General features: G+C 41.4%; 1 protein-coding gene across 4 annotated transcripts in view; it reads left to right on the top strand.

The window, feature by feature from the left end:
• RAB27A (RAB27A, member RAS oncogene family) overlaps positions 1 to 12,421 on the top strand; it is a 31,910-nt gene that overhangs the window by 8,291 nt on the left and 11,198 nt on the right. For 2 of the 4 annotated variants that reach the window (XM_052672637.1, XM_052672636.1), the window contains exon 2: positions 1,935 to 2,052. The exons of the other annotated variants lie outside the window; for them this stretch is intronic. The gene's annotated coding sequence lies outside the window, so the exon portion shown is untranslated. The remainder of the gene's footprint in view (positions 1 to 1,934; positions 2,053 to 12,421) is intronic. 4 annotated transcript variants of the gene reach the window in all.

The raw sequence follows: 12,421 nt of genomic DNA, 5'->3' as shown, positions 1-12,421 counted from the left end.
TTGTTCAGAAATCAAAAGCTGGAGTCTGGAAATTGTTTATGAATGACTTTCCCCTTAAAGATGGCCAAAGTCTTTCTGTGTGTAACAGCTCAAACTGCTTGCACACTGCTGGCTGAGACCTGCAGCTGGGCAGCTTCTGCTTGGCACCCCGCTCCTAGGGCTGCTTGCAACACAGCAGAGCTGTTGCTTTGTTGCTTTGTCAACGCGCCTTATCCTGTTCCTCCTTCTGCAGTTACCAGATATCGTTGGGTGCTTGTGGTCAAAGTATTTCTTCACTATAAGCAAATGTGCTGGTATTGATCAGGGAAGCAGTTAAAGAAGAAAAAGTTTTCTGTGCCAAAAACTGAGTGGCAACATTTCAAATGGTGTGTGGGAGCAGAAACAGGGCTTAGAGCTTCTTCAGCTGCGGGGAAATTATTGAGGGTTGGAGTAGCCTGTGACAGAATGTCAAAGAAATGGCTTTTTGGTAAATCTGGAAAAATGCTGAAGCAATGCATGAAAAAATTCCACCTGAAATAGTTGTTTACCATCTCATTGTAACAAAATGTGCACGTTACAGAATCACAGAATGGCCTGGGTTGGAAGGGACCTCAAAAATCATGAATTTCCAACCCCCCTGCCACAGGCAGGGCCACCAACCTCCCCATTTAATACTAGACCAGGTTGTTGCCCAGGGCTCCATCCAACCTGGCCTTGAACACCTCCAGGGATGGGGCATCCACAACCTCTCTGGGCACCATGTCACCTCAGTTCCCAGCAAACAAGGTGAGGTAGTGGAGCAGTGCAGCAAATGAATTTAGCTTTTGGAGTTGTCTGTCTGGTAGATGTCTGGTACCCTTCAAAGCATTAAGGGTACGTTAAATTTTGCAGCCAGCTGACTGCAGCACTTTGTAAGGCTGGAGAGCAGTCTTACAAACCTTAATTTCCTTTCTTACTTCTCTGCTCTTGAAACACTGTGTGGAAACAAACTGAGATGCGGAAGTGTTGTGCAAGGTAACCTGCTGTCTGTGAATGCCCAGCATAGTTAAATCCTGCTTGGTGGGTCGGTCGCTCACTGCACCCATGTCTTTCAGCCCCCTGCAGTCAGCACCTGCAGAGTGAGCTGCAGCTGCCAGAGGGGCTGTGGGCAGGGGGCTCCTACCAACGAGTGCCTTGGTGCTGGGCCTGGGGCACAGATTGGGTCTACTGTGCTGACATGGGCCCTGATAGAGGGACTTGATGTGGATGGTTTCCATGTTCAATCCATCTTTTACCTCATTGGCTTAAAGTATGTGGAATGTCTGCACATCTCATAGAGTTGAGGGGCATGCAGATATTGATGCAGTGGTGCAGAAAGCTCCTGGCACCATCTTGCTACAGCTCCGCTGCTGCTGCTGAGAGCCCCTGAGGGCTGGGTGGGATCCCCGAGTCCTGGCACTGCCCCATGGCCCTGCATCCCTGCCCTCCTGTGGTTGCAGTGGCTTGTCTAGAGGTGGCTCTTTCTGTCCTCTGCAAAGGTGAAACACTGGGTGCAAAACTGAAATTCTCCATGCTGTTTTGGTTGCTTTTAGTACTCGCTGTGCTTTCTTACAACAAATAGGCTTCTGTGTTTGCTGTATTTTATTTGTATTTTCAGTAAAGCATATTGCAACTTCCTTTTCCCTGTGCCAGGAAGCAGGAGGGTCAAGAGCTTAAAGAAGGGCTCGAAGTTTGTTACTACCTGGGTTAGGGAAATCTGATTGTCTGTGTTGCTTGGTTTTGAAAAGAGGGAAAGAGATCACTTGATCGGTCAGCAAGACCACATGACAAGCAGCTGAATGTAATTAGGTGGGCAGGGAGCTGGTGCGGGCCCACAGCTTTGCATGCCAGTGCAAGTTTTAGAGCTATTCTAGAGCTGTTCTTCTAAACTACGCTGTTTTGGTTTTATTTTCTTTGTCTGTTGATATTATTTGCAGATGATTAATGCCTCTTTCTGCATGACTATGGTATTCAAGAGATCTGGACTGGATCAGGAAGCTCTGTGCTGAGGTACACCTGGAGAGCTACAGGTCCACTTCCAGCTGTTAAGCATAGGTATGCACATATTTCCTCTTTTATTTATTTCATTAAGATTGATTGCAGTATTTTTCTTGAGCTGACAGTTGTCCTATACCAACTGCTACTGTGTTAAGAGCTTTGAAACAGTGTTTTTGACATTGTGATGCTGTGATGGTGTTGATTTGAAATGCCCGATTTAGCATAGTAGAATCTTGGTGGTCTGGAGGGAAAAGTAAATTTAAAATTGTGGAGTATGCTGATTTGTGTAAAACATAGCTGCAGTTTTGGCATTTAAAACCAAAACCTCTTCAGTACATCTTGTGTCTTTTTGCTATCTGGTTGTGGCAATTGGCACATATTTGGGGTGTGGGCCCTTCTCACTGAAGTTAATTGGAAAGACTGGGGCAGCGATGGTAGTAACATTGGCAGAGGACTCAAACCAGGGTACAGAGAGGGGAGAGCATTCCCACTAGGATGGTATCAAAGCTTAAAAGCAAAAGAAACAAACAAAAAAAATCAACACATTATGATGTTTTGATTTTCTTGTTAGACAACTGATGTGCTGCTTGTAGTTCGTAGCTGTGTTAGTTTGGGCTCACTGAGTTGGATTTCATTCTTCAGTAGGAACACTGGAAATAAATCAGTCTGAGGTAGAGAACAAAACTGGCTGTGCTTATCAGTAAGATTAAAATGACTGCAGTGGCCTATGTCAGGATTCGGTAACAAAAGGTGCCATTTCTGATCCCAGGCAGTCAGCCTGCATTTCCCACTCCATTATGCCAAACAGGGCAGAATTGGACCTTTATGGTAAGGTATGTTGTGCAAATAACATCTCATGATACAAACAATATAACTTAGTGTTTCTAAATGTTATTCTGCTTGAACCTCACCCCCCTCATATTTATTTCCATATTCTCATTAACTTATACTTAATAAAATGGTCCTTTAGCGTGGTGGATTTTTAACTGAGTTGTGCACCACTGTGTTTGTCCTCATGTATCATAAATGTTTGGTAATAAAAGAATAAAAATGTATGCTGCAAAGACTGGCATTTTAATTTAATGAAATAAAATGGACTGCAAGGAAACATGAGAGCTTATCTAGATTGTAGTCCTTTCAGTCAGATAGTAAATAGTTTCAGTCTTAATTACGTTAAAGGCACTGTGGGATGGGATAATATTACTGTGTTTTGCTTCCGTGCCCCTGTGATTTGGTCGTTCCTTGCCACCCCAAGCATGAGTTTGTAATCAGATGTCCTTTCTAGCTTGGGTGTCACCGTTTTTCTAATTGTGGACTGAAATTCCAGTTTTTGCAGACTGTGACTAAGCATGGAGGAGCTGTTCAGAGAACAGACAGCATGGTCTCTGTTTCCTTCATGTCTGTGGGAAGGTCACAAGATTTTTCCAAGGTTGTAATTGATGTCTAGCTCAGTCTATCTTAAGATGATTTTTCTAGCCTAAATCATCAGCCCTTGACTTCCATTTATGGGAGAAAAGTGACGAATTCATCAGTGCAGCAGTACAAGTAAGCTTTCCTGCTATTTCCATATAGGCATCTACAGTGTATGGAGAAGCTTCTATAAAACAATAGGGGAAGGATTTCTGTAAGCACTGATGCTGACTTTGTGTTACTTATTTCTATGCTGAACTGGAAAGGAGTCTTGGTCACAGTTGCCTCATTGTAGTGTGTTGTTGAATAATGCTTTTCATTTATTGCATTATAACTGCATTTTGAATATTTTTGTCCTATAGAAACACTTATAGAAATTGCTGTAAGGAGTTAGTCTCCTAGTGTCAGTTGTCTGAGAATTAAATTTTGATGTTGAGGTTCTGTTATGTAGAGCAAAGCAATATTCTAGTGCATGGTGCTGCCTCCTTCCCTCCCCATCCTTTCCATGGCTTTGAAAATGGCACAGCACTACTTTAAGCAAAACAAACTGAGTATCCTTAAGCCAGGTGAAGACAAACTTGGAATCTAATTCAAATGGATTTTTAAAAGAATGGCATCAAAAACAAAGTGTAGGTATTTTTTTCCTTCTAAAAAATATTGGGGAAAAAAAAGACCAACAGAATTTCTGAAAGTATAGAAAATATAATGAATTCAAATCTTATAAGCTGTTAATGGAAAATAGCGTGGAACATGTCCTGGTGGGAGGAGAGAAATAAGGTCCTGTCAAAGGGAAGCTGAAGTAACTTTATAAGGAGAAAAACTTAGGGTAACACTTCATTGATTTATTGTGTTTGGCTTTGTAAATGGGAAATAATACACCTCCTGCTTCTGAATTGTATTTGAACACTGTGTCGTAGGAATAAAGTTTCTTTATAAAAATTCAGCTTTAATACATTATGCTGCAGCTGTCAGCATAAATAGAAGCAGAACTGGGATCTTTGTGACAGGGAAATTGTGGGGAGTGAGTAGGTTACTCCCCTGCAGTCAGTGGGGCTGCTCTGAGTAATGCTGAGATGTTCTTTTTCACTTCAGAGAATTTGTTTTTACTGGAATCTTACTACTGTTTTTTTTTTTTTCTGTCTATGGGAAATAGAAGCGATTTAAAGTCAAACCAAATACCTCAAACGGAAGCTGGTGTTTTAATAGAAGATGAAAAAGCAGTGCCTAGTTTAATGAGTGTTTTCTAATAAAACTCTCTTCGGACAATGCATTGCATACAGCCAGTTTCTTGTGACTTGTGAGTTCTCCAAATAATGTAGAATATAAAAAAAGTTACCGATCACTACATGAGGTGTCAGTTTGCTTGTGATATTCTGAGTCTTTGGAAGCATGCAAACTTTTATGATTACTGTTCAGTCAAGAAAGCACAGTTTGAATCCAATGTGATATGGTAACTACATTTAGGATTCCTTGATGCAGACTTCTGCAGGGAGCTTACACTGCTTGGATCGACCAGAGCAGTCTAACTGGCAATTCATTTTCTTAGAATAACTTCATATACTTTTTCCTGGAGCTCTGGTAATAGAGATGGCTGCTGTGTAAGCTCACAGTTGCTAAGCTGTGTATTGGCAGAAACATTCTGAATAGAAATTTAAGTTGAAAAGTTATGGGAGTAGGGGTAGGAAAATGCTTGCTATCGTATGTCAAACCTCTGTTAAAGTGAAACTTAGGGTCACTATGTCTACATGAAGCTGTAAGAAAAAATTCTGTAGGAGGGCATTTGCAGCATGACAAATGCAGCAGCTACCAGCTTTCAGCTCAGCATCTGCCTGCTGGCCTTCGCTTAGCCTGAGATTAACTGACATGATGAACGAGGACACACTGTGGCAATAGGCTTGTGATTCCTCTTGCTTTCCTTGCAGGGCTTGTGTATATCTCCATGACAAGTATTAGTGTGAGAAATCGTGGTTCGCTGTGCTGCTTATCTGAGCAGCCTTTACTGTATGTCATGGCTTCACTATAATTCACACTGTAAATTGAGATTCTGATCAGAGGAGTAAGATAAATTGCTGATTTGGCAACTCAGGTTGAAAAATCAGCCAGCTTTTTGAGTAGAAGCTTTGTGTTGTGCAGTTCAGCCCACTTAACTGGTGCTGCTTTTGAATGATCCCTTCCCTCGTGCTCTAGAATACAAATAGAGCAGATGTTTTGCCAAAGCACTGTCTGAATATTTTGGCATGTTGCACAGCCTCAGTAGAGAGCTTGGACAGCCTTAATATTGCTACAGTTCTGGAGCTGCTCAAGAGGAAGATGTGATGACTTACTGAAAGAGTAGGCTTATTTTTCAATTCTTGCAGAAAAAACAAACAAACAAACAAAAACAACAACAAAAAAAAACCAACAATAAAGAAACCTGTATTACTACCTGTAGTTTTTGTTCTTTGTTAGAAGATTTTGAGTGATACCCATGAGCCACAAGCATGCTCCAGCAGACACAGATCGAGACTTCTGCTTTGCTGTCCTGTGTTAGTAGCTTCCTGAAGAGAACAGGTAGTGCCTGTTGAATTGTGCTTGGATCTATTCGAAGCAGAAGTGGTCTTTTATTATGTAAAAGACGAGTTAAATTATATCTGGAGTATTCTCAGCAAGTTATTTCTAGCCTCGTAGTGCTTGTGAAACATGGAAACATCACATATAGTCAGTACATCCAGAAATGTTTACTAAAAAATCCTGCTTGCTACTGACTGAAAATGTCTCTTTGAGACTGTGGCTATTACAGACTCTGAAATCAGAGGCTCAGACCCTTTTTAGTCCTGCTCAGAGCTGATCATTGATCGGTCTCTCCATCTCTTTGAAGTATCACCTGCCAGCCTGCAGTGCTTTGGCTGCCTCCACAGTGCAGCATTTCCAGTGTGCCTGGGGTATGCGGTGAGCCTTGCTGCTGCAGGAATGCCTGTCAGGGTTTTGTGGTTTTTAAACTCTTAGCTGAACCTCAGTTTTGTCAGTCTAGATATTTCCTCCCCTATTTGCACGCACCAGCTCTCTGTAAAGCTTCTCTGACTGTCTCTTGTATTTCGAGTCTGATCACATCTGATCCCAGATTAAGGGATAGAAGGAATAAGTCTTTCTAGTTTGTAAACAGTGTTTCTCAACCAACAGTTTCCCTATTTTTTCCCACAGGTAATTAACAACTTACTTTGCCTTTTTTTTTTCCCCTGCTTCTGATTCCAATTTCCAAGTATTCTTGGAACTTCCAAGTATTCCTAATGTCATGCACAAAAAAGAATGCAGGAAGTGCTTTATATTGTTTCCTTGTTATTTATTGTTGAACTGAGTAAAGTAACTTAAACTGAAAGTAAGGACAGATCTCAATGTTTTAGAAAAGCAGTACTGCTAAAGAAAGGTAGCAGGAAAAAGGTTTTGTTTCATCTTTCAGTCAAAAACTGGCGTTAGTAAGGAACAGAGATGATTTCATATGAACAATGAGAGGCAAATATTTCCCAACCCAAAGGATGAGAAAGGTGGATTAAGTTCTGCTCTGACTTTCCTGCCCCACCCGTTTTGTTTGCTTGCTTACATCTTGTCAGGTGAGTGAGGCAGTTTTATGGTCTTATTTGTATCGTATCTGAGTGAATTTTCCCCTTATTTAACAGAGGCTATTATATATCTTAAGATTTTCTGTTGCCTGACCTTCTCCATATGCCTGTAATTGACCTAATCATGATCAATTATCTTTGCCGGATTGTTTCTATTGTAATGCAGCATGAGCTTGGCAGTGTGACCTTTTGGAGATACATTGTCTGTATTCCACATTTCTGTACTCCAAAACAAGGTGGAAGACTGCGGAGAAATTTCTCGACCTAGAGGAAAAAAGTAATATATATATCTATATTAAAAGAAACTGCAAATATTTTCCTCTGGCTGTTGACAGAGAATGTACTTCGGTGGACTTAAACAAAGGCTAAGCCTGACAGATGTGTTTGCAGTCTACTGAATCATCTGCACTGACTGAGTGTGAAATCTAATACTTTCTGTAGCACAAATACATGCACATCTTTTCCATGAGATGTCACTTCATTTGTATTCTGTGTACTAGTTCTGTGTATTAAATTGCTTTCTTTTTCAGCTTTTTGATTTTACCTCTTCTGGTCCTTTTTATTCTGATTTTTCCTTTGTGTATTCTGTCTCTCTGCTGAGGGTTTTTATTATTGCCAAGAAAGCCCAAGCATTCCATATAAAGAAATGCTCAGTTCCTGTAATTGTGTGGTTCTTGGAATCTTCCACTTTCAGTGTTGTCTTCCTTGTGTGAACACGAGCAGCACTGTGGATGACATCCTGGAGGCTCCTGTGCTGCTGGCTCGTGCACTGCCCACCCCACTGCTGAGCAGGAGCTCACCTGCATGATTCTGGCTGAGGGTTTGGGGCCGATGTGCTGTAATGATGCCTAGAGAAACGAGAAATTAAGGTGATCTGGAAACCTTAGGTCAGTCCGCTTGAAAGGCTGTATCTTGGCGGCCATTTGGCCACAACAGAACTGGAAAACTTTGACCAAGAATTTTTGTCCCATGTTTTATCTTTTCAAGGCCTGTACTTAGTACTGTATCAGCACAGTTGTATTGACTGCATTTCTGGTCATGTTGCTGTGGGAGACTGTGTATTTTCCCCATCTCTTAGCCAGATCTGCAGTTTGAAAGAACAAGAAATTATATGTAAATCTGTGGATGATTGTCATTCATAATTTTTTTTTATGCTCTCAAGAACAGGTACAGTGTAGTGATGTGTGACAGATATTAAGACTGGGCTGTGGATTAGCCAGGAGCTGGTGCCAAAGCAGTCAGAGCAGTCACATCAAGGAAGGATTCAGGGCATCGAATTGAAAGTTAGTGGAAAGTTTGCTGCAATATATAAAATTAATTGTCATAATTTGTTTATGTTACATTTATGTGTACCTGAGGTACTTTTTACGAAGAGTAGAAACGTTGTCTGACTCCCAGTCCCTTTCTCATAGCAGAACTGGCAGGTGCCTGACGGTGCCCAGCTTTGAAGTGAGGAGCTGCTGGAGCCTTAGAGCAGGGTGCGGCTGCTCGCCACGCTTCGCCTGCACCAGGCAGGAATGTGGGCAGTGCTTGGCTGCAACGTGGTGGGAGTGCTGCTATGGCAGGGTGGTGAACATCTTCCACATCCCCTCAGTGCTTGTGTTATAACAGATCAGGTGACATGTAAAACAGCTATTGAAGGGAGTTTATGTCTATGTTGTGCCTGGGTGAGAAGCTTTTTTTTGTTTGTAAGATTTTACTTGCACTTGCAGAAACCTATAGAACTGCATTATTACCTTGTGCTTGTATTTGCATGCTGTTGAGAGACCTACATCCATTTTTTTTCCACTGTATATTTAAAAATATGGCTCTGTTATTGAAGACTATTGGGAAGCCGTCTTAAACAGACTGAGACCTTTTTGCTTGTCCTGCTCTACTCTTGCTGTGATAGACACCTAGGCTGGAAGCCTTTCAGTACACTCCTTCCTTCCACAGATGGCTGAGTGGCCATTGCAGGGAGAACCTGCAGAATTTGCAAGTTCCTTGCTGTTCCAATAGGGTCTGCTTCTTCCTGAACAAGGAAGGCAAGGCCCAGACAGGACTTGTCTTTGTCTGTAAGATCTACATGGAAGCTGAGTGACACTTGCGGAAGTTGGACACTGCTAGAAGTTAACTGTAACCCTTGCAAGTCTGCTTGTCTGCTGCCCATCACCTAAAGGATAAAGTGATGAAGTCCTGTGGTATCTTAAAATATCATTTAGTCATAGGCCTAATCTCTGTTTTCTTTTGGCAAATTCTAATTACTTTATTTCTTTCTGAGTGTATGGTTTGTCCTACAGTGTTAGTCATGAGCTTTATGGCTGGCTTCACTGCACATCTGGGACACTGAGATAACGTCTGAGTTGTATAGCTGTTTCACTTGATCTGAGAAGGAAGAGAGGGTTGACTCAAATGATTTTATTTGAATATTTTTATACAGAATAGCTTTTCTACTCTTGAGAGGGCTGGCTAGGTAGTGTAGTGTGGAAAGGACCCAGAAAGGACCCTTTGTCTGAAACAGTTCATATGCATTGCTTATCTGTGAAATGGGATGATGTTTGCAGGTGTGGTCAGAAGTCACTCCAGACAAATTATCTCATGTTCCAGTCTTTGTCTAATAATGCCTTTTCTCTTATGTAGAAATCCATGGGGAAGCCAACTTTCCCTGTGCTACCCATGGGGCAGCACAGTGTGCTCATGTCTGTACAAGAGAGAAAGAAGCAACACAGCATTGGCATTAGAGACCGTCAGCTTCTTCTCACCCTCAAGAGAAGAATGCAAAGCTATATACAGAACTGGATCAGTTGTGATCCATGTACTCCATCCTTAATAATCTTGTTAGAAACTGTGTCATTATATTAGGATGTGTGCGTGATATAGCAGATATGTTACATCTGCTTTGTAGATAGGTCGTGCATAAACCTCTTCTGAAGTGCTGTTTGCCTCTAGGAATAAATGGGACATACGAACTGTGTAATTGCTTCCCAGCCATGCTGTCAGGCAGCACCCTCCTTAGAAATGGAGACAAGAGGCACACCTCTTTATGTCTGAGCACCCATCAGCATGAATGCTAACAGGTGACACGTAGGCTTCTTGGCTGTGTGCTAAAGAGGTGGTGCTAGAAAAATACTCCTGCCAGCAGTACTATCTCCAGGTGCCCTTACTATTCCTTTAGCAGAGTTTGGGGTAAGTGGTATACTTTAAGCTGATGTGCTTCAGAACTGCCTGATTAAGTGAATGTTCAAATTTCCTGGGCTTTATGCTGTGTGTGTGTGTACATTTTTATTTTCAGATCAATGCTTCCTTTTTTTTTTTCCTTCTGTTTTTTTTTTTTTTTTTTTTTGGCATATGCTCTCATCTATTTATCACTTCCTCCCTTCTTATTTTTTCCATCATCTTTGTCAGATATGGGAGTTGGGTATTCTATGTGATACCTGTTTGTTCAGAAAGCATATTCCTTTTCCCATGCTGCAAAGGGTAAATCCCTCATGCCAAGATAATTTCCCTAAGTTATTCAGGAACAACACTGTCATACTCCTGAATGTTTTATCTCACAATAGAATTGTGATATTTGTGTCCTGGAGGCAACAATATTAGCCAATAGTGTTGATGCTTGTTATGTGACTGCCTTAGACTAGGAACTCAACTGAAACAGAGCAGCACTTGCTTTGCAGGGCGCCTCTTCTTGGCAGAGCACAACGTGGACACCTGTGTTATCCAGAGCAGCAGCAGTGTGGGTACAGGTTAAGGGATGGCTGTGAGGCTCCTGTCAGCGATGGAAAAAGCCAGTGGAGTTTTCCCAGGATAGCTTATAGCCCCTGTTCTTCTGCATGCCAGGCTAAAAGCAATGCCAGAGCTGAATGCGATTCAAGGAGGATTTCACAAAGGAAGAAACCCTTTTTGCTGTTTCCATTGGCAGTTATTTTTTTTCTAAGCCAAGGAGCCCTTAATCGTACAAGTAAGTTTTGGGAATAGTTGTTCTATGATGTTTCAGTGGTGTTTTTTTTCTTTTCCTTCTTTCTCTGTTTTATTTTATTTTATTTTTGAGATCTGATGGATCCTGATTTACCAATTTTCTCTTTTTCTTCCTTTTCTACTTCCCCCTTTCCTGTTGCAAGAGGTGTAGAAGGAAAGACTGGAAAATGTGAAGCTGTAGGACCTAACTTGAAAGCAAAGCAGAACTGGAAGGAAGAAATAGGATGGATTTATAGGTCCATGACTGATTTTCTGAGCGTGTACTTTGCTGTAAATATATTCTTATTTCTGTAATATGGAGCTGGATGTATTTGGGCTGTTGGCCTGCAGGTCTTGGAAGTAGGGGTGGAGATAACTTTTTTAAATATTTGTACAGGGAGGAGAACAAGGCTTGAAACTGCTCTGAAAATAACTCTCCAAGGATAGGTTAACTGTACAGGGTTTCACAAGAACCACTCCCTGGAGATATTTGAATAATAGATTGACATTATGGGGTGCAGTGAAAGGTGTGTGCATTTCCAAAACCTATGGAGAAAATTTCCTTCTTGAGGAACTCCTTTATAAGACACTTTTTATGTCTGAGGCTTCTACTACTCATTTGCAAATTAAATTTATTATTAGCCACATGGAGAATTGAGGCTTAGATGATCTGGGTGGTGTGACCTTATTTGTCCAAACAGGAACTTCCCAAATCTGATGTAACAGCAGAAATACCTTAAGGTTTCCTTCCCTAAGGTCTAACCTAAGGCTTTCCCCAGCTCAGGCTGGTGGAAGGGTGCAGCTGTTCTGCTGCAACTTGTCTTGGAATCAAACCTGAACAGTTTCTCATGGCTCCACGTGATACTGTTGCAGTGCCTGTTCTTCCTCTGTGAGGTCTCACAGAAGAGGAAGGATCAATTAGCTTTCTCACAACTTTTTGACAATGACCAGCTGGTGCAATTGTGTGCTATTAAAGGTTTGTTCTATAGGCCAATAGCTAGCTAGCAAAATACCAACGGGACAGGGCAAATACTTGTGTATGTGTGCAGTAGCACAGTGAAAGGCATGAAAGGAGCTTGTCTCAGAGCTAGCACGTTTTATGAAGGTTTGCATTTAAGCCTTTTTAAGCGGTAGCAAATTTAGGGGTACTGAAGCTGAAAGAACATGTGCTTGAGTAGAGTGTGCATTTACACAGCTCTTTGCCCTTGGCAGAACATCTGAGAGCAAAAGAAACAGTGTGTAAGTGAAGGAAATCTAAATCAAGTTCAATCTTTAGTAAAAACCATCATGTTTGCTTTTTAAAGCATTTTCCTTTTCTTCTAAAGCATTTCAGTGAAAAGAGGTTCTGCAGAGCCACATGGTAAATAATCTGATTGTTTTTGTGCATCCCAAAGATAGAAGAGGATTTAAAACAAGCAACGAACAGAAGCTTTTGCTGGTATTTATGATTGTGGTTAATGGATCAAGCTTTTAATTTCTGCTAGAAA

The sequence above is a fragment of the Tympanuchus pallidicinctus genome, unplaced genomic scaffold (assembly GCF_026119805.1).
Source record: "Tympanuchus pallidicinctus isolate F22 unplaced genomic scaffold, pur_lepc_1.0 scaffold12, whole genome shotgun sequence".
Classification (NCBI taxonomy): Eukaryota; Metazoa; Chordata; class Aves; order Galliformes; family Phasianidae; genus Tympanuchus; species Tympanuchus pallidicinctus.
Note: the sequence above shows the minus strand (reverse complement) of the source record. Positions and strands in the feature narration are given on the sequence as shown.